Genomic DNA, 18,371 nt, shown 5'->3' on the forward strand with positions numbered 1-18,371 from the left:
CTTTCTCTATGGCTCTTTCCCCTGCGCGCACAGCCAGTCCCAGGAATTTTACTTCCTTCAGGCCGATCTGTGTCTTCTTGGGGTTTACTTTAAACCCTTCTTCTTTCAGCAGCTCCAGCAGCTCAGCCAGCAGTGGGCCATGCTCCTCCCCCTCATCGGTGAACAGGAGCAGGTCATCCACTTACTGCACCAACTGCTGGGGTCTGCTGAAGCTCTTTAAACAGTTGCCCATATACTTATGGAAAATACTGGGACTGTTGTGGAAACCCTGAAGGAGCCAGTTCCAAGTGTATTGCTGTCCTTTAAAGGTAAAAGCAAACTTGTCCTGATCTTCCCTTCTTAAATGTATGGACCAGAACCCGTTGGAAATATCCAGCACCATGAAGGTGGTCGCGGAGGCTGGGATACTTCCAATGAGGTCGGCGACAGCAGCAACAGTGGGTGCACAGGCGGGGATGTTACGGTTGAGTACTCGATAGTCCACCGTGGCTCTCCAGGAGTTGTCCGGTTTCTTAACTGGCCACAATGGAGAGTTCACATAGGTTGCTATTGGTCTCAATACCCTCTGTTTAACTAAAGAACCCAAAGCTGTTTCCATGTCTGCCTCCGCCTCCCTGGGGAAGTTGTACTGTTTCTGTGGTCGGGTTGAGGGGTTCCCATCTATGCTAACCTCGACCCCGTTTATTCTCCCGCAGTCGTGTTTGTGAGTGTCAAAAGCTGCAAAGTTTTTCTTCACATATTCTTGGTATTCTATCGGAGTGTTTGACCAGTGATTCAAGGTCGTAACACTCCTTTGGCTTCATAATGCAGACCGTCCCTTTGCCCTGTTTTCCCGGGATAACCATGACCTCACTCTCCTGTCCCGTACAGACTGACCCCCAAAGAGAATGGTTTCTTAAATCCACTAGGATCCCGTGGCCTAGGATGAAGTCAGCCCCCAGGATCCCTCTCCCTTCCTGCTCTCACTTCATCAGGACACAAGTCCACTTAGTGTGGAGTGTACCTAAATGAATGGAGAGCGGAACGGAGAATGAGCCAGTCTGTTCAGTGCCTGTGAAACCCATCAAGCTGTAGGGGACCCTGTTAGACAGAGGTGAGGCGGTGGGGTTAGCTGCATAGACAAGGATGCTTGAGGCACCGATGTCCAGCAGGTAAGTCCCTTTCATCTTTTCCACTTCCATCTGGACGGTCGGTCTCCCCCAAGCATCATACTCGAGGGCACACAGGTGGACAGGCTGTGCCTGTCCTAGTCACAGTTTTGGTTGGGAGGGGGCAGATGGGATTTCGGTACTGGTGGCAGTGACTACCTTCCCAGGGCCATTTAACATGGTTTGGAGTGCGGTTAGAAAGGTATCGAATGAGTGGGGAGGGACTGGCTTATCTGTCTCGGCCCTTTCGGCCGAGGCTGGAGAACTCTTTCCTGCGCTATTCTTCCAAGGATTTCTACAATCCTTTCTCCAGTGTCCACTTTTTCCGCACCCGATGCAGATATGTTTTGTATCGGGGGGGTTGCCCCCCATCGTGACGCCATTCCCTTGGCTAGGTCGGATTTCGTGGACCCTTCCCTTTTGTGGGAACTCTTTCGTCCCTCTGCCGTTTCTGTAAGCTAGGGTCAGTTGCCTAAGCACTCCCTGTTCGGTGGCTTGGGGATCTCTTGGGTCGAACCAGGCCTCAGCCTTGGTTCTTATTATGAGTAAACTGTTAGCTATTAGGCTTCAGAGCCAGTGTGCTAACTCGTCCGGGCTTAAGTTTTCTCTGTCTATGTCCCCACTGCAGGCGCTCTGGTACACAAGCCACAGTTGGTCTGTGAACGCCTGTGGAGTTTCCCCTGTGTGCTGCACCGTTTTCTCTACGTTATTGCAGCCCATGGCTTCTAAAATGTCTTTCTGGATGGCAGCAAGTGTTCTCCGCCCCCTTTTGCTCTCAGTAGAGAGGGACTGGTACAGCTTGCTGTCCAGGGATAGGAGGAGCATCTTTGCCATTTCTGCATCATCGCACCCATTAATATCCCCTGCCTGTTCCACCTCCATAAAGTGAACCGAGGGGGCTCTCTTTGAAGTTAGCTTTCCCAGGTGGCTTATCATAGCTCTAAGCTGTTGGGGAGTGTGGGGTACCACAAACTGACTTTCCAGGAGCCGTGGACCCACGGAACTGGTGGGCGGGCCAAACGTCTGTTGCCAGACTGGACACATTGGCCCTGGTTCTGGCTCTCCCTGTTCTGGCTCGCCTACCCATCCTCCCTGCTGCCAGGCCGAGCTGTAACTCGGCACCACAGATGGTGGTGGTTCGCTATCCTTGTCCGCCTCGCAACTCGTTCACCCATCCTGCTGCTGCACCGGTGTAGTCACCAGTGCCACAGGTGTATTCACCAGTGCCACAGGTGGTGGCTGAACAGTTTCTTCCTTCTCTTCCAGGTTTACCTGGGGTGTACCCGGGCTTATTAGACATGCCATGCCTTTTGCCTTGGACAGAGCAAGGTTTAAACTTTTGATTTGTTGCTAGCAGGGACCGTGGTCTCCCGATTCAAACCCATTAGTGCTAGCTACTTTATACGCTGCCTGCACATCTTTTAATTTTTCCTAGAGCTCTTTTACTTGTAGGGTGAGGGGAGTGCTTTCCTCCCGCAGGGACTATTCATTATTTTTGGCCTCGGTAACCTGACATTGAAAATAGTCCTGACTGTTTTTAAACCTTTCCATTATCTGGGTCCTTTCCTGTTTTAGCTTACAGAGTTCTCCCCATAACCTTTCTTCTGCCATAGCCTTTTCTTGGTAGTTCTCTGCGCATTCCCATAACTCTGCCTGTAGTGTCTCATTGGTTTTGTCTAGGAGTTGGACCTGTTGCTGTAGACAGACCAACCAAATTGTCTTCTCTACTGCTTCTTTGTGATCCTTGCTTGCTATCCAGTGGGCTGCAGCATCAGCTGGACACTCAGCACAGAACAGACGAACCACCCATTCTTTCGTGACATTGATCTTCTTATACACATAGGAGGAAATCCTCTCTTCCATCTTGGTTCTTTGCCCCAAACCAGCACTCTCCACATCACACCCCTTGTACCAGAGTTCTGCCGCAGTCGCCATTTTGTAAGGGGTGGTCCCGGGGGTCAGGTTCACTTCTGACCTACTTGAGTGGTTCGAATCACTCCCACTCCCTTGGGTTCTAGACTCTGGGTTTATTTGGGGGGTGATAAAGTGCAAAGAACATCTGGTTTGATGCAAAAGAACTTTGATTGTATTACAGACAAGAAAATACAATGTCAAACTTATAATCACTCCAATAAAGAACAATACATTACACATTTAAAAGGGGTTACAGTAAAAATTACCCCCCACCTTCCAATACCTAATCCTAGCTAGGTTAGACTCCAGGGTAGGCAGGGACTATGCTTACCAACACTTTCTGGTCAGTTAGCGGTAGTTCACGATTTCGGAGTTCGTTGAATTATGTAGGTTCTGCTTGCCGACCCTGAATGTCAGAGAAGACCTCTTACTGCGCAATCTTCAGTTGGGTTGAGTCCGCTGATGCGGTAAGGTACGTTTTAGGTCTATAGGGTAAGTAACCGGTTTTCTTTGTTAGAGATAGGTTCAGAATCTCTTTAGGTAATGTTTTCACCTGTTGGCAGTCAGGTCTTAGAATGTAGAGTGGAAACTTTCGATTCTTTGGTTTCTTCCTGTTGGAGTTTTGTTTCGAGTTTGGGCATTCACGGTGGTTTTTCGTTGTTACCACGTTGGCTGTGGTCGGTTGCTGCCGCGATGGTGATGTTCTTCCTTCCTTCAGGACTTCAGGACTTCGAGACTGGAGAAGTTAGTTTTCAACTGTCGCATTGGTCTCTCTCCCTTCTTGATGGCATAGTCATAGTATAGCACGAGCAATATGGCATACCCTCTGTTAAAACAGGGGCCAGTTATACGATTCAAGTTGTCCTAATCTTCGCACCAAATCAGTTCAGAATTCTTTGTTTAAATTTGACGGGCTTGACTGTTCTTTGTAATATTTTGGCAGGCTCGTTAAAAGTTAATATGTTAATATGCATTTCTAAATCTTTTTCCTGATGGAAATATTAGCTTGGTAATCACAATGTCCTTTTGTGCTTAGTTTTTCGCATACAGGCTGTAGTGGATCCTTTGTTCTTATTTATGTTGAAGATGGTTCTTCTCAGTTTGGTTTGATGGCTGGTCATCTCTGAGTTACTGTTGTAATGTAAATGTCTCTTGTAGAGAAGGGTTTTCGAATGTCCATTCCTCCAGACAAGTTAACTTAGTCTCAACACCCAGACAGTTCCAATAATCAAGTGGGCTTCTCTAGTACTTTGGGCCCACCCACAGACTTGAATTTGTCTTTTAAAAGTCCAAAATTCGATTAAAGTTCATAGTTTCTTTCATAAGCACTTTAGGATTTCAAACTTTTCGGTAGATAGTCCTAAATTAAATTTCCTTTCGAATGAGCCCAAACACTGGGGGGGTTCTCGTGAATTTTGCACCCTTCAGTATGACCTCACTCTTTCCAACATTATACTCCATCTGCCAAATTTTTGCCCACTCCCTTAGCCTGGCTATGTCTTTTTGGAGATTTTTTGTGTCCTCCTCACACATTGCTTTTCCTCCCACCTTTGTATCATCAGCAAACTTGGCTACATTACACTCAGTCCCTTCTTCCAAGTCGTTTCTCTGGGCATATAGTGCAGCAGTCACCTGCCAAATGCAGATATGTGTTGCATGTTGAGAAATGGCGCACACATCTCCAGTTGTGGCCTGGAATGATCCAGATGCATAGAATGAAAGTGCAGCTGTAACCTTCACTTCAACTGACAAAGCAGTCCTCCTGACACTTCTAGGTTACAGGTCTGTTTTCACCAACTCACAGATCTCTGTTACAACTTTTTCGCGGAGACGCAATGTTCCGACACAGTCTGCTTCACTCAGGTGCAGGAATGAATGCCTGTCTGGATATATCCGACGTGGGTAAGGATCTCCTGCCCATCATCCTACGTGCTCTGAGGTTCCTCATGCAAAGCCGTCGAATCAATTGTCTCCTCCGCAACACCATCATGCAGAAGGTTTGCACGAGGTATGACATTGTCAGTATTGCCCTCATGATTAAATGTTGCCTTTGCAAGAAGCTCAAAATGGCAGGTAGGACATTCTTCTTTGTTGTCTCTCTCCCCAAGCAGACGCTCTAGTATGGACCACACCCAGGTCTGAGCATGCGCAACAGGCTTGCTTAGATCAGGAACCACCCCCTCACCCCCAGGCTTCATTTGATGCTGCTTGCTGCATAGTGGCATAGTGTAAGGGTTCTCATCCCTTCAGTTAAGCTTCCAGATACCCACCCCCCCAACCCCAGGCTTCTTTTCAAGCCGAGCTCCGAGCCACTGTGTCCGGGCGAGGGATCGATTCTGCCGGCTGACGTTCCAACCCTCGAGCCTGGTGAGGAAACGTTCAGTGATGGCATGGCATGTTAAAAAAAAATCCAAAATTAAAGAATTGCATGAAACTTCCATTTTCTGCGTTTTCAGTTGGAAAAGTTTAAGCTTGATGATGTATTCTTGACTCTGTCCAAAACTTAGGCTATAAACAGTGGTGAATTTCTGAGCCAATTTTTTGATGTGCGCTGGTTTTTCTTAAGTGCCCAGAAGGTTTTTTGGCAGTGGTCACATACGCCATCCTAGGAGAATTGTAAATTGGCCAAACTTGCTTAATTATAGGAAAACTGGCGCAGACATCAGGTTACGCCCCCATGACCCAAAAATAACTAACCTAAAAAAATCGTAACTAACTGAGTTACGCTGGCGCACAATCTTTGGGGAAACTGGGATTTTAAAATTTAGGCCAAAAAAAGCAGCACGCACCAAAAGAACAGCACAAATCACTGGGGGAATTTGAGCCCTATATTTGGCGAAACTCATGTTTTTGAGCCACGAATCACCGTGCACTGCCTTCCTTACAGTAAACCCCAAAAGTTCAGCCTATAAATGGTAGTGCAGCGAAAACGATAAATTTCACGTATCGCTACCGTTTTCCCCGAAAAACCCTGAAAGTCGAAAATCCATCCCTTAATAAATGTTTAAATTATTTTTAAAAAATTATTTTTCTGTCCTTTAAAAGTCTTACGCTGAAAAAAGCCAGCCTTATGTCTGCTTTTATCAGTCGTAAAATTTTCAAGGGCATTTGCTGGGCAGAAGTTGGGCAAATAGCCCAACTCTTCGCCCGCGGAGGCCCTTTATATTTCGGATCCTTCAATCTGTCAAGAGGATTCTTGAGAGATCACAAGTTCCGGGTTTAGGCACACGCGTTTCGCGTCCCGAAATCCTGGACTTGCGGGACCCCCACGTGGTGCGCGCACTTTGTCCGCATCCATAGGGGCCGTGAATTCAGGGCCTTTTTGTACAGTGTTTGATGTACAAGTGGAGGGTGGTAGATTACATTGAAAGTACGACATACAATGCCGTTTGTTAGCTTTAAGTACAAGTTCCAGGCTGTGTGTGACACTCAAGGGTCCCAGCACTGTCACAAACACCTGGATCCTGCACACATGAATTCATAGCCCAGTCAATACTTACTGAAAGATGTGAAAAAACTGAAGTCAATATGGGTAAGGAATATTTTAAAGATTAAAAGATACAAGTATGAAGGCAAAACTAAATGTTTATTTCTCCCAATCTACAACAACTTGTATTTCTATAGTACCTCTAATGTAAAACCTCTCAAACTGCTTCACTGGAGCGATAGCGGACACAATTTGACACGGAGTCACATAAGGACGTGTTAGAATAAGTGACCAAAAGCTTAGTAAAAGTAGTAGGTTTTAAGGAGTGTTGTAAAAGAGGAGAGAGAGGTAGAGAGGCTGAGAGGTTTAGGGAGGGAGTTCCAGAACCCAGGACTGAGGCAGCAGAAGGCACGGCCACCAAGGGTGAGGTGATTAAAATCGGGGAGGCGCAAGAGGCAGAATTGGAGGACCGCAGAGAACTCGGAGGGTTGTAGGGTTGCAGGAGGTTATGGAGATAGGGAGGGGCGAGGCCACGGAGGGATTTGAAAACAAGGATGAGAATTTTAAAGTCGAGGGATTACTGCACCAGGAGTCAATGTAGGTCAGTGAGCACAGGGATGATGGGTGAGTGGGACTTGGTGTGAATTAGGATATGGCTAGCAGAGTTTTGGATGACCTCAAGTTTATGGAGGGTGCAAGAAGGGAGAGCATTGTACTCATAGTAACAAAAGCATAGATGAGGGTTTCAGTAGCAGATCATCTGAGGCGGAGGCAGACAATGTTACGGATCTATAGAATTCCCTGTGTATATCTCCACAAACAGGGTTATCAGGCAACAATGAAAACAACAAGAAGCTACAACGCCCATTGCCTTTTGTTGGGAGTGGCAATTAGCTTATGACCCTGCATTGAGATATAATGGAACATTCTGGAGTGATTGAGAAGTAATTCTCAATTTTTCCATTTTTAAAGAACAATTTAGTTTATCAAGGTGCGGGAAGTATATGGTGGGAAAGGAAAATCTTTCCATTTTTGGCACCAAGTATTCCCAGTAAGAGACAGAGTCAGACACGAATTAAATCTCTCTCTATTCTGAAACAACAATATTTAGCGCCAACTTGAGAAAAGCAGCACTTAATAAAGTGCAAATGTTTCCACTCTTTGTACCAATAATCCTTTGTTGATTCAGTGTGGGACAGCCAATTTAGCACTGAAATAGGAACAGTACTTGTGCACATCCACCAGGGAAAAGAGGAAGATTTGGGAACTGACCTTCATTGTCACATAGGCACAACATCCTTGTATGCTTGAGTGAGGAAATCTCCACAAGTGAAACAGCAATTCATTCAAATAATAAACACGTTAAAATGACATCAAATAGCCAGAATCTAGGGAATTTTGGAAGATTACAAACAATGCACCCACTGTCCGTGACTTTGATCTGAGCCGGACGCGGGCTGTGAGCGAGCGGAGGCCGGACACGCAGTTTGGAGTCGAACTTGAATCAGCAGGGCGCAGGGGAGTAAAGTACTTGACAGGTGGGTTTCATAAACCCCTGGTGCAGGTCGCCAACCCGGACTAAGGAACAACAGGTCTCAAATTTGCAACTCCAGGGTGTTTTCGCAGTAACAGGCCCAGGCTGACGGTCTTTGTAAAGGAAACCTGCAGGGTATTAGAAGACAGGATTTGCAGACGGGATACTCAAACCAAATATCACGTCAAAATCTAATGGAATCACTCGATTCCTGAAGGATGCAAAATTCACGAGGACCCTCCCCAGTGTTTGGGCTCATTGGAAAGGAAATTTAATTTGGGGCTATCTACCGGAAAGTTTGAAATCCTAAAGTGCTTATGGAAGAAACTACGAACTTTAATCGAATTTTGGACTTTTAAAAGACAAATTCAAGTCTGTGGGTGGGCCCAAAGAACTAAAGAAGCCCACTTGATTGTTGGCACTGTCTGGCTGTGGGAACTAAGTTAATTTGTCTGGAGGAATGGACATTCGAAAACCCTTCTCCACAAGAGACATTTACATTACAACAATAATTCAGAGATGGTTAACCATCAAACCAAACTGAGAAAAGCCATCTTCGACATGAATAAGAACAAAGGGCCCACTACAGTCTGTATGCGGAAAGCCAAGCACAAAAGGATATTGCGATTAACAAGCTAATATTTCCATCAGGAAATAGATTTAGAAATGCAACCATCCAAGACATATTAACTTTTAACGAGCCCGCCAAAATATTACAAAGAAAAGTCAAGCCCGCCAAATTTAAACAAAGAATTCTGAACTGATTTGGCACGAAGATTAGAACAGCTCAAACCATATAACTGGCCCCTGTTTTTAACAGAGGTTGGGTTGCTCGGTAGCTACAAGGTTGCTACTATCTCAGGAGACACTGTATGCCATATTGCTCATGCTATACTACGACTATGCCATCAAGACAGGAAGAGAAACCAATGCGACAGTTGTAAACTAACTTCTCCAGCCTCAAAGTCCTGAAGTCCTGAAGGAAGGAAGAACATCACCATCACGCAGCAACTGACCACAGCCAACGTGGTCCCAACGAAAAACCACCGCGATCGACCAAACTCGAAACAAACCTCCAACAGGAAGAAACCAAAGAATCGAAAGTTTCCACTCTACAATCTAAGTCCTGACTACCAACAGGTGAAAACATTACCTGACGAGACTTTGAACCTATTTCTAATGAAGAAAACTGGGTACTTACCCCATAGATCCAAAACGCGCCTTACCGCATCAGCGGACTCAACCCAACTGAAGATTGCGCAGTAAGAAGTCTTTTCTGACTTTCGGGGTACGACAAGCAGAACCTACAGAATTCAACAAACCCCGAAATTGTGAATTACTGCAAACTGACAGAAAGGATTGGTAAGCATAGTCCCTGCCTGCCCTGGAGTCTAACCTAGCTTGGATTAGGTATTGGGAGGTGGGAGGTGTAATTTTTAATGTAACCCCCTTTGAAGGTGTAATGTATTGTTCTTTATTAGAGTGATGATAAGTTTGACATTGTATTTTCTTGTCTTTAATAAAATCAAAGTTCTTCTGTACCAAACCAGTTGTCCTTTGCACTTTATCACACCCCCCAAATAAACCCAGAGTCTAGAAACCAAAGAAGTGGGAGCGATTCGAACTGTTCAAGTAGGTCAGAGGTGAACCTGACCCCCGGGACCATCCCTTACAAAATGGCGACCATGGCAGGACTCTGGTACAAGGGGTGTGATGTAGAGAGTGCTGGTTTGGGGCAAAGAACCAAGATGAAAGAGAGGATTTCCTCCTATGTGTATAAGAAGGTCAATGTCACTAAAGAATGGGTGCTTAGTCTATTGCGCGCTGAGCATCCAGCTGATGCTGCAGCCCAGTGGACAGCAAGCAAGGACCACAAAGAAGCAGTGGAGAAGGCAATTTGATTGGTCTGCCTACAACGACAGGTCCAACTCCTAGATAAAACCAATGAGACACTACAGGCAGAGTTATGGGAATGCGCAGAGAACTATCAGGAAAGTGTTATGTCAGAAGAAAGATTATGGGGGAGAACTCCGTAAGCTAAAACAGGAAAGGACCCAGATAAGAGAAAGGTTTAAAAACAGTCAGGGCTATTTTCAATGTCAGGTTACCGAGGCCAAAAGTAATGAAAAGTCACTGCGGGAGGAAAGCACTCGCCTCACCCTACAAGTAAAAGAGCTCCAGGAAAGATTAAAAGATGTGCAGGCAGCGTATAAAGTAGCTAGCACTAATGGGTTTAAATCGGGAGATCACGGTCCCTGCCAGCAACAAGTTAAGAGTTTAAACCTTGCTCTGTCCAAGGCAAAAGGCATGGTGTGGCTAATAAGCCCGCGAATGCCCCAGGTAAACCTGGAAGAGTAGGAGGAAACTACCTGGCCACTACCTGTGGCACCGGTGACTACACCGGTTCAGCAGCAGGAAGGGAAAATCAGTTGCGGGGTGGACAGGGATAGTGAACCACCACCACCTGTAGCACCAAGTTTCAGCTCGGCTTGGCCGCAGGGAGGAGGGGTAGGCGAGCCAGAACAAGAAAAGCCAGAACCAGGGCCAATGTGCCTGGTCCGGCAACAGAAATTTGACCCATCCACCCTTGCCAGGGGTCCAGGGCCCCTGGAAGGTCAGTTTGTGGTCCCCCACACTCCCCAACAGCTTAGAGCTACCTGGGAAAGCTAACTCCAAAGGGAGAACTCTCAGTTCATTTTATGGATGTGGAACAGGCAGGGGATATTAATGGGTGCGACAATGCAGAAATGGCGAAGCTGCTCCTCCTATCCCTGGACAGCAAGCTGTGCCAGTCCCTCTCTACTGAGAGCAAAAGGAGACGGAGAACACTTGCTGCCATCCAGAAAGACATTTTAGAAGCTATGGGCTGCAATTTCGGAAATCCCTTCTCCAGAGTGGAGAAAACGGTGCACCCCACAGGCTTTTGCAGACCGACTGTGGCCTGTGTACCAAAGCACCTGTAGTGGGGACATAGACAGACATCACTTAAGCCCGGACGAGTTAGTACATTGGCTCCGAAGTCTAGTAGCTAACAGTTTACCCCGAGTAAGAACCAAGGCTGAGGCCTGGTTCGACCCAAGGGATCTCCAAGCCACCGAACAGGGAGTGCTTAGGCAGCTGACCCTCACATACAGAAACGGCAGAGGGAGGGAAGAGTTCCCACAAAAGGGAAGTGTTCACAAAATCCGACCTAGCTAAGGTAAGAGGGAATGGCGCCACGAGGGGTGGGTAATCTCTCCGATACAAAACCTACCTGCTTCGGGTGCGGAAAAAGTGGGCACTGGAGAAAGGATTGTAGAAATCCTTAGAAGAATAGCGCAGGTAAGAGTTCTCCAGCCCCGGCCAAAAAGGCCGAGACAGATAAGCCAGTCCCTCCCCACTCATTCGATACCTTTCTAACCGCACTCCGAACCATGTTAGATGGCCCTGGGAAGGTAGCCACCACCACCGGTACCAAAATCCCATCTGACCTTTCCCAAACAAAACCGTGACTAGGAGAGGCACAACCTGTCACCAGTGTTCCCTCGAGTATGATACGTGGGGGAGACCGACCGTCCAGATGGAAGTGGAAAAGGTGAAAGGGACTTACTGTTGTGTAGGCATGTATGTTCACTGTGAAATGTCTGTAACACTGTTATGCCACATTGAATGTACCCTTGTACTGTACACATCTTACCGGTACACCAGAGGGTGCTGTTGCTGGAGACCCAGGGGTTGCCTGCACACGGCAGGTAACCCAGTATAAAAGGGAACTCACAGCTTGTTGTCGGCATTCAGGAGCTGCTAATAAAGGACTGCAGGTCTGCACAGTTTAAGTATCATACCCTGCCTCGTGGAGTCATTAATAAAGGTGCCTACATACACTACAACTGGTGACGGGAATACAAGATCATGAACTACACGCTCAACATGTCTAACCTCAGCAACTTTCAGCAATTTACAGAGGGGGAAGATTGGGACACTTTTGTGGAAAGATTGGAACATTTCTTTGTAGCCAACGACCTGGACGGGGACACACCGGCCACACTACCGAACAAACGCAGGGCCATTCTGCTTAGCAGTTGTGGGCCCACCATCTACGGTCTCGTCAGGGACTTACTCGCTCCGGAGAAGGCAACCACCAAGAACTATGGCGAACTTGTAACAATCATATAGGAACAACTAAAACTGAAAGAAAGCATCCTCACAGCCAGGCACCGGTTCTACACTTACCGGCGACCTGAGGGCCAAGAAATTGCCAAGTATGCTGCACACTTAAGAAGACTAGCTGCACCGTGTGAGTTTGGCGACCACCTTAATGAAGCACTAAGGGACATATTTGTCATCGGAATCGGCCACAAAGGCCTCCTACACAAATTGCTCTCGGCTGACATCACGGTCACCGTGCAGAAAGCAATTCAAGTGAGCCAGGCCTACATGGTTTTGGCCAGCGACTCCAGGCGAATACTGACCCAGGACTCTAAACCGGCGAGTGCAGTGCACCGCATGGATACTTCTAAAGGCAGAAATGCTGCCCCGAGTCCCACAACCCTGAGTCCGCTACATAGGGCAAACCGGATGGCCCTGTGCTGGCGCTGTGGAGGAAACCACAGGGCCAACCAGTGCTGCTACAAAGACTATGCATACAAAGGCTGCAAAGAAAAAGGGCATCTTCAGAGAATGTGCAGAAAAGGCTGTACTCACTGTGTCTCTGATGAGTTGGCTAATCACCGGGGCTCCGACACAGATGAAGATGAAGCTGCTCAAACCCTGGGAGAAGAGTATGGAATCTTTACCTGCTCCACTGAAAGTTCTCGTGGGTGATGGAAGTGGTCATCAATGGGGTCCCAGTCTCCATGGAGATCGACACAGGGGCGAGCCAGTCTGTGATGAGCCAAAAGACCTTTGAAAACATTTGGAGGAATCATGCCACTCGACCAAAACTGTCTCCTGTTCAGGCAAAGCTGCTCACCTATACCAAAGGTAAAATCCAAATCATTAACAGTGTAGATGTCCAGGTCTCCCAGGGCGGCGTGTTGCACAAACTCCCCCTGTGGATTGTAGCCGGTGATGGTCCCACGCTGCTCGGCAGGAATTTGATGAACCGGGTCCACATCAGGCGAAGTGGCGCTGTGGAAGAAAAGAGCACCACAGCCTACCTGCAGCAAGACCACAAAATGGCTGCAGCACCACAAGCATGTGGAAGAAAAGAGCACCACAGCCTATCTACAGCAAGACCACAAAGTGGCTGCAGCACCACAAGCAGCAGACCTGTAATCAAAATTGCCTCCTCCATGCCACGAGTCAACATGGAGGAGCATCATGTGACATCGAGCGGCCAATCGAATTTGAAGGCCCCCTTAAAGCAGACCGGTAACCAAAAAAATTTAAAGGGGAAGTTCCAACTATTTGAGTACACGGACTTTAAAGCTAAAGATGCAATAAAAGGGTGCAAGTTCGAAAATGTATGCAATGTAACCATGAATTGTGATGCTGGTTTAACTAATGTGATTAATGAGATAAATGCAGGTGTCAGTAAGGTTAAGCACAAGTTTATTAAGCTTAACAATAATGATAAAGAATGTGAAATGTCTAATGTAACCATGTCTGTTGAAACCAGGAAACCCAAAAGTGATGCAAATGCTAGAATGTATAATGCAGGCTCGACTATGTGTGATCAGAGCCAAGGTGTCATGTATACCGGCAGGACACTGCCAAACGACATTGGGTCCTACAGGGACATAGAAACATAGAAACATAGAAAATAGGTGCAGGAGTAGGCCATTCGGCCCTTCGAGCCTGCACCGCTATTCAATGAGTTCATGGCTGAACATGCAACCTCAGTACCCCATTCCTGCTTTCTCGCCATACCCCTTGATCCTCCTAGTAGTAAGGACTATATCTAACTGCTTTTTGAATATATTTAGTGAATTGGCCTCAACAACTTTCTGTGGTAGAGAATTCCACAGGTTCACCACTCTCTGGGTGAAGAAGGGTCTCAGTCCTAAATGGCTTACCCCTTATCCTCAGACTGTGTACCCTGGTTCTGGACTTCCCCAACATTAGGAACATTCTTCCTGCATCTAACCTGTCTAAACCCGTCAGAATTTTAAACGTTTCTATGAGATCCCCTCTCATTCTTCTGAACTCCAGTGAATACAAGCCCAGTTGATCTAGTCTTTCTTGATATGTCACTACCACCATCCCGGGAATCAGTCTGGTGAACCTTCGCTGCACTCCCTCAATAGCAAGAACGTCCTTCCTCAAGTTAGGAGACCAGAACTGTACACAATACTCCAGGTGTGGCCTCACCAAGGCTCTGTAAACTGTGGTAACACCTCCCTGCCCCTGTACTCAAATCCCCTCGCTATGAAGGCCAACATGCCATTTGCTTTCTTAACCGCCTGCTGTACCTGCATGCCAACCTTCAATGACTGATGTACCATGACACCCAGGTCTCGTTGCACCTCCCCTTTTCCTAATCTGTCACCATTCAGATAATAGTCTGTCTCTCTGTTTTTACCACCAAAGTGGATAACCTGACATTTATCCACATTATACTTCATCTGCCATGCATTTGCCCACTCACCTAACCTATCCAAGTCACTCTGCAGCCTCATAGCATCCTCCTCGCAGCTCACGCTGCCACCCAACTTAGTGTCATCCGCAAATTTGGAGATACTACATTTAATCCCCTCATCCAAATCATTAATGTACAATGTAAACAGCTGGGGCCCCAGCACAGAACTTTGCGGTACCCCACTAGTCACTGCCTGCCATTCTGAAAAGTACCCGTTTACTCCTACTCTTTGCTTCCTGTCTGACAACCAGTTCTCAATCCATGTCAGCACACTACCCCCAATCCCATGTGCTTTAACTTTGCACATTAATCTCCTGTGTGGGACCTTGTCGAAAGCCTTCTGAAAGTCCAAATATACCACATCAACTGGTTCTTCCTTGTCCACTCTACTGGAAACATCCTCAAAAAAATTCCAGAAGATTTGTCAAGCATGATTTCCCTTTCACAAATCCATGCTGACTTGGACCTATCATGTCACCATTTTCCAAATGCGCTGCATTTTACCCACGACTGATGTCAGGTTGACCGGTCTATAATTCCCTGTTTTCTCTCTCCCTCCTTTTCTAAAAAGTGGGGTTACATTGGCTACCCTCCACTCGATAGGAACTGATCCAGAGTCAATGGAATGTTGGAAAATGACTGTCAATGCATCCACTATTTCCAAGGCCACCTCCTTAAGTATTCTGGGATGCAGTCCATCAGGCCCTGGGGATTTATCGGCTTTCAATCCCATCAATTTCCCCAACACAATTTCCCGACTAATAAGGATTTCCCTCAGTTCCTCCTTCTTATTGACCCTCTGACCCCTTTTATATCCGGAAGGTTGTGTCCTCCTTCGTGAATACCAAACCAAAGTACTTGTTCAATTGGTCTGCTGATGCCAATGGAATCCCCCTGTGGGAGACCCCCAGGTCCAGTAGGCTACCTGACCATGTAGCCTGGACCTTTGGAATGAATGTGATGCCGCTCGCAGGATATACACACAGGCAGTGGGAGCAGACCCACTACAGGGACAGTGGTTAATGGGCAGCCCAGCGACCACCAATGGCAACCTGCACCAGACCAGCCCTACAACCCCTGGCCATCAGGGCCAACACCAGGAGCATGAGGCCAATACCCTCCAGCTTCCCTGGCAAACGCTGGGATGACCTGACCCTCATCCCCATTAGTGGACAAGGAGCCCACCCAGTCTTGTAGCCCTGCCCACCACCCCACAAATACCCACATCACAGAGTATACACACCAACCACTGCTGCCGTAGCTACCTCCCCGAGGGATCCCACAACAGTGACACCCACTTGGTCTGTGTGTGAGGGAGGGGAAACGTATGAGGCCAGCCTCAAGCACAGGGGTCACACCTGGCAACCACACAACCCTCACCACAACCTCCCATAGCCCACAACTGATCACCTCCCCTGGTCATGACAACTAGGATATGAAAAATGCTCAGGGGGAAGTATTGTTGTGTAGGCATGCCTGTTTACTGTGTGATGTCTGTAACACTGTTATGCCACATTGAATGTACCCTTATACTGTACACACCTTACCGGTACACCAGAGGGTGCTGTTGCTGGAGACCAAAGGGTTGCCTGCACACGGCAGGTAACCCAGTATAAAAGGGAACTCACAGCTTGTTGTCGTCATTCAGGAGCTGCTAATAAAGGACTGCAGGTCTTCACAGTTTAAGTATCATACCCTGCCTCGTGGAGTCATTACTAAAGGTGCCTACATACACTACAACTGGTGACGGGAATACAAGATCATGAACTACACGCTCAACATGTCTAACCTCAGCAACTTTCAGCAATTTACAGAGGGGGAAGATTGGGATGCTTTCGTGGAAAGATTGGAACACTTCTTTATAGCCAACGACCTGGACGGGGACACACCGGCCACACTACCGAACAAACGCAGGGTCATCCTGCTTAGCAGTTGTGGACCCACCATCTACGGTCTCGTCAGGGACTTACTAGCCCCGGAGAAGACAACCACCAAGAACTATGGCGAACTTGTAACAATCATATAGGAACAACTAAAACTGAAAGAAAGCATCCTCACAGCCAGGCACCGGTTCTACACTTACCGGCGACCTGAGGGCCAAGAAATTGCCAAGTATGCTGCACACTTAAGAAGACTAGCTGCACCGTGTGAGTTTGGCGACCACCTTAATGAAGCACTAAGGGACATATTTGTCATCGGAATCGGCCACGAAGGCCTCCTACACAAATTGCCCTCGGCTGACATCACGGTCACCCTGCAGAAAGCAATTCAAGTGAGCCAGGCCTACATGGTTTTGGCCAGCGACTCCAGGCGAATACTGACCCAGGACTCTAAACCGGCGAGTGCAGTGCACCGCATGGACATTTCTAAAGGCAGAAATGCTGCCCCGAGTCCCTCAACACTGAGTCGGCTACATAGGGCAAACCAGATAGCCCCGTGCTGGCGCTGTGGAGGAAACCACAGGGCCCACCAGTGCTGCTACAAAGACTTTGCATGCAAGGGCTGCAAAGAAAAAGGGCATCTTCAGAGAATGTGCAGAAAAGGCTATACTCATTGTGTCTCTGATGAGTTGGCTAATCACCAGGGCTCCGACACAGATGAAGATGAAGCTGCTCAAACCCTGGGAGAAGAGTATGGAATCTTTACCTGCTCCACTGGAAGTTCTCGTGAGTGATGGAAGTGGTCATCAATGGGGTCCCAGTCTCCATGGAGATCGACACAGGGGCGAGCCAGTCTGTGATGAGCCAAAAGACCTTTGAAAACATTTGGAGGAATCCTACCACTCGACCAAAACTGTCTCCTGTTCAGGCAAAGCTGCTCACCTATACCAAAGGTAAAATCTAAATCATTAACAGTGTAGATGTCCAGGTCTCCCAGGGTGGCGTGTTGCACAAACTCCCCCTGTGGATTGTAGCCGGTGATGGTGCCACGCTGCTGCGCAGGAATTTGATGAACCGGGTCCACATCAGGCGAAGTGGCGCTGTGGAAGAAAAGAGCAACACAGCCTACCTGCAGCAAGACCACAAAATGGCTGCAGCACCACAAGTATGTGGAAGAAAACAGCACCACAGCCTACCTGCAGCAAGACCACAAAATGGCTGCAGCACCACAAGTATGTGGAAGAAAACAGCACCACAGCCTACCTGCAGCAAGACCACAAAATGGCTGCAGCACCACAAGCATGTGGAAGAAAAGAGCACCACAGCCTACCTGCAGCAAGACCACAAAGTGGCTGCAGCACCACAAGCAGCAGACCTGTAATCAAAATTGCCTCCTCCATGCCACGAGTCAACATGGAGGAGCATCATGTGACATCGAGCGGCCAATAGGATTTGAAGGCTGCCTTAAAGCAGACCGGTAACCAAAAAAATTTAAAGGGGAAGTTCCAACTATTTGAGTACACGGACTTTAAAGCTAAAGATGCAATAAAAGAGTGCAAGTTCGAAAATGTATGCAATGTAACCATGAATTGTGATGCTGGTTTAACGAATGTGATTAATGAGATAAATGCAGGTGTCAGTAAGGTTAAGCACAAGTTTATTAAGCTTAACAATAATGATAAAGAATGTGAAATGTCTAATGTAACCATGTCTGTTGAAACCAGGAAACCCAAAAGTGATGCAAATGCTAGAATGTATAATGCAGGCTCGACTATGTGTGATCAGAGCCAAGGTGTCATGTATACCGGTAGGACACTGCCAAACGACATTGGGTCCTACAGGGACATAGAAACATAGAAACATAGAAAATAGGTGCAGGAGTAGGCCATTCGGCCCTTCGAGCCTGCAC

The sequence above is a fragment of the Pristiophorus japonicus genome, chromosome 6, assembly GCF_044704955.1.
Source record: "Pristiophorus japonicus isolate sPriJap1 chromosome 6, sPriJap1.hap1, whole genome shotgun sequence".
Taxonomy (NCBI): domain Eukaryota; kingdom Metazoa; phylum Chordata; class Chondrichthyes; family Pristiophoridae; genus Pristiophorus; species Pristiophorus japonicus.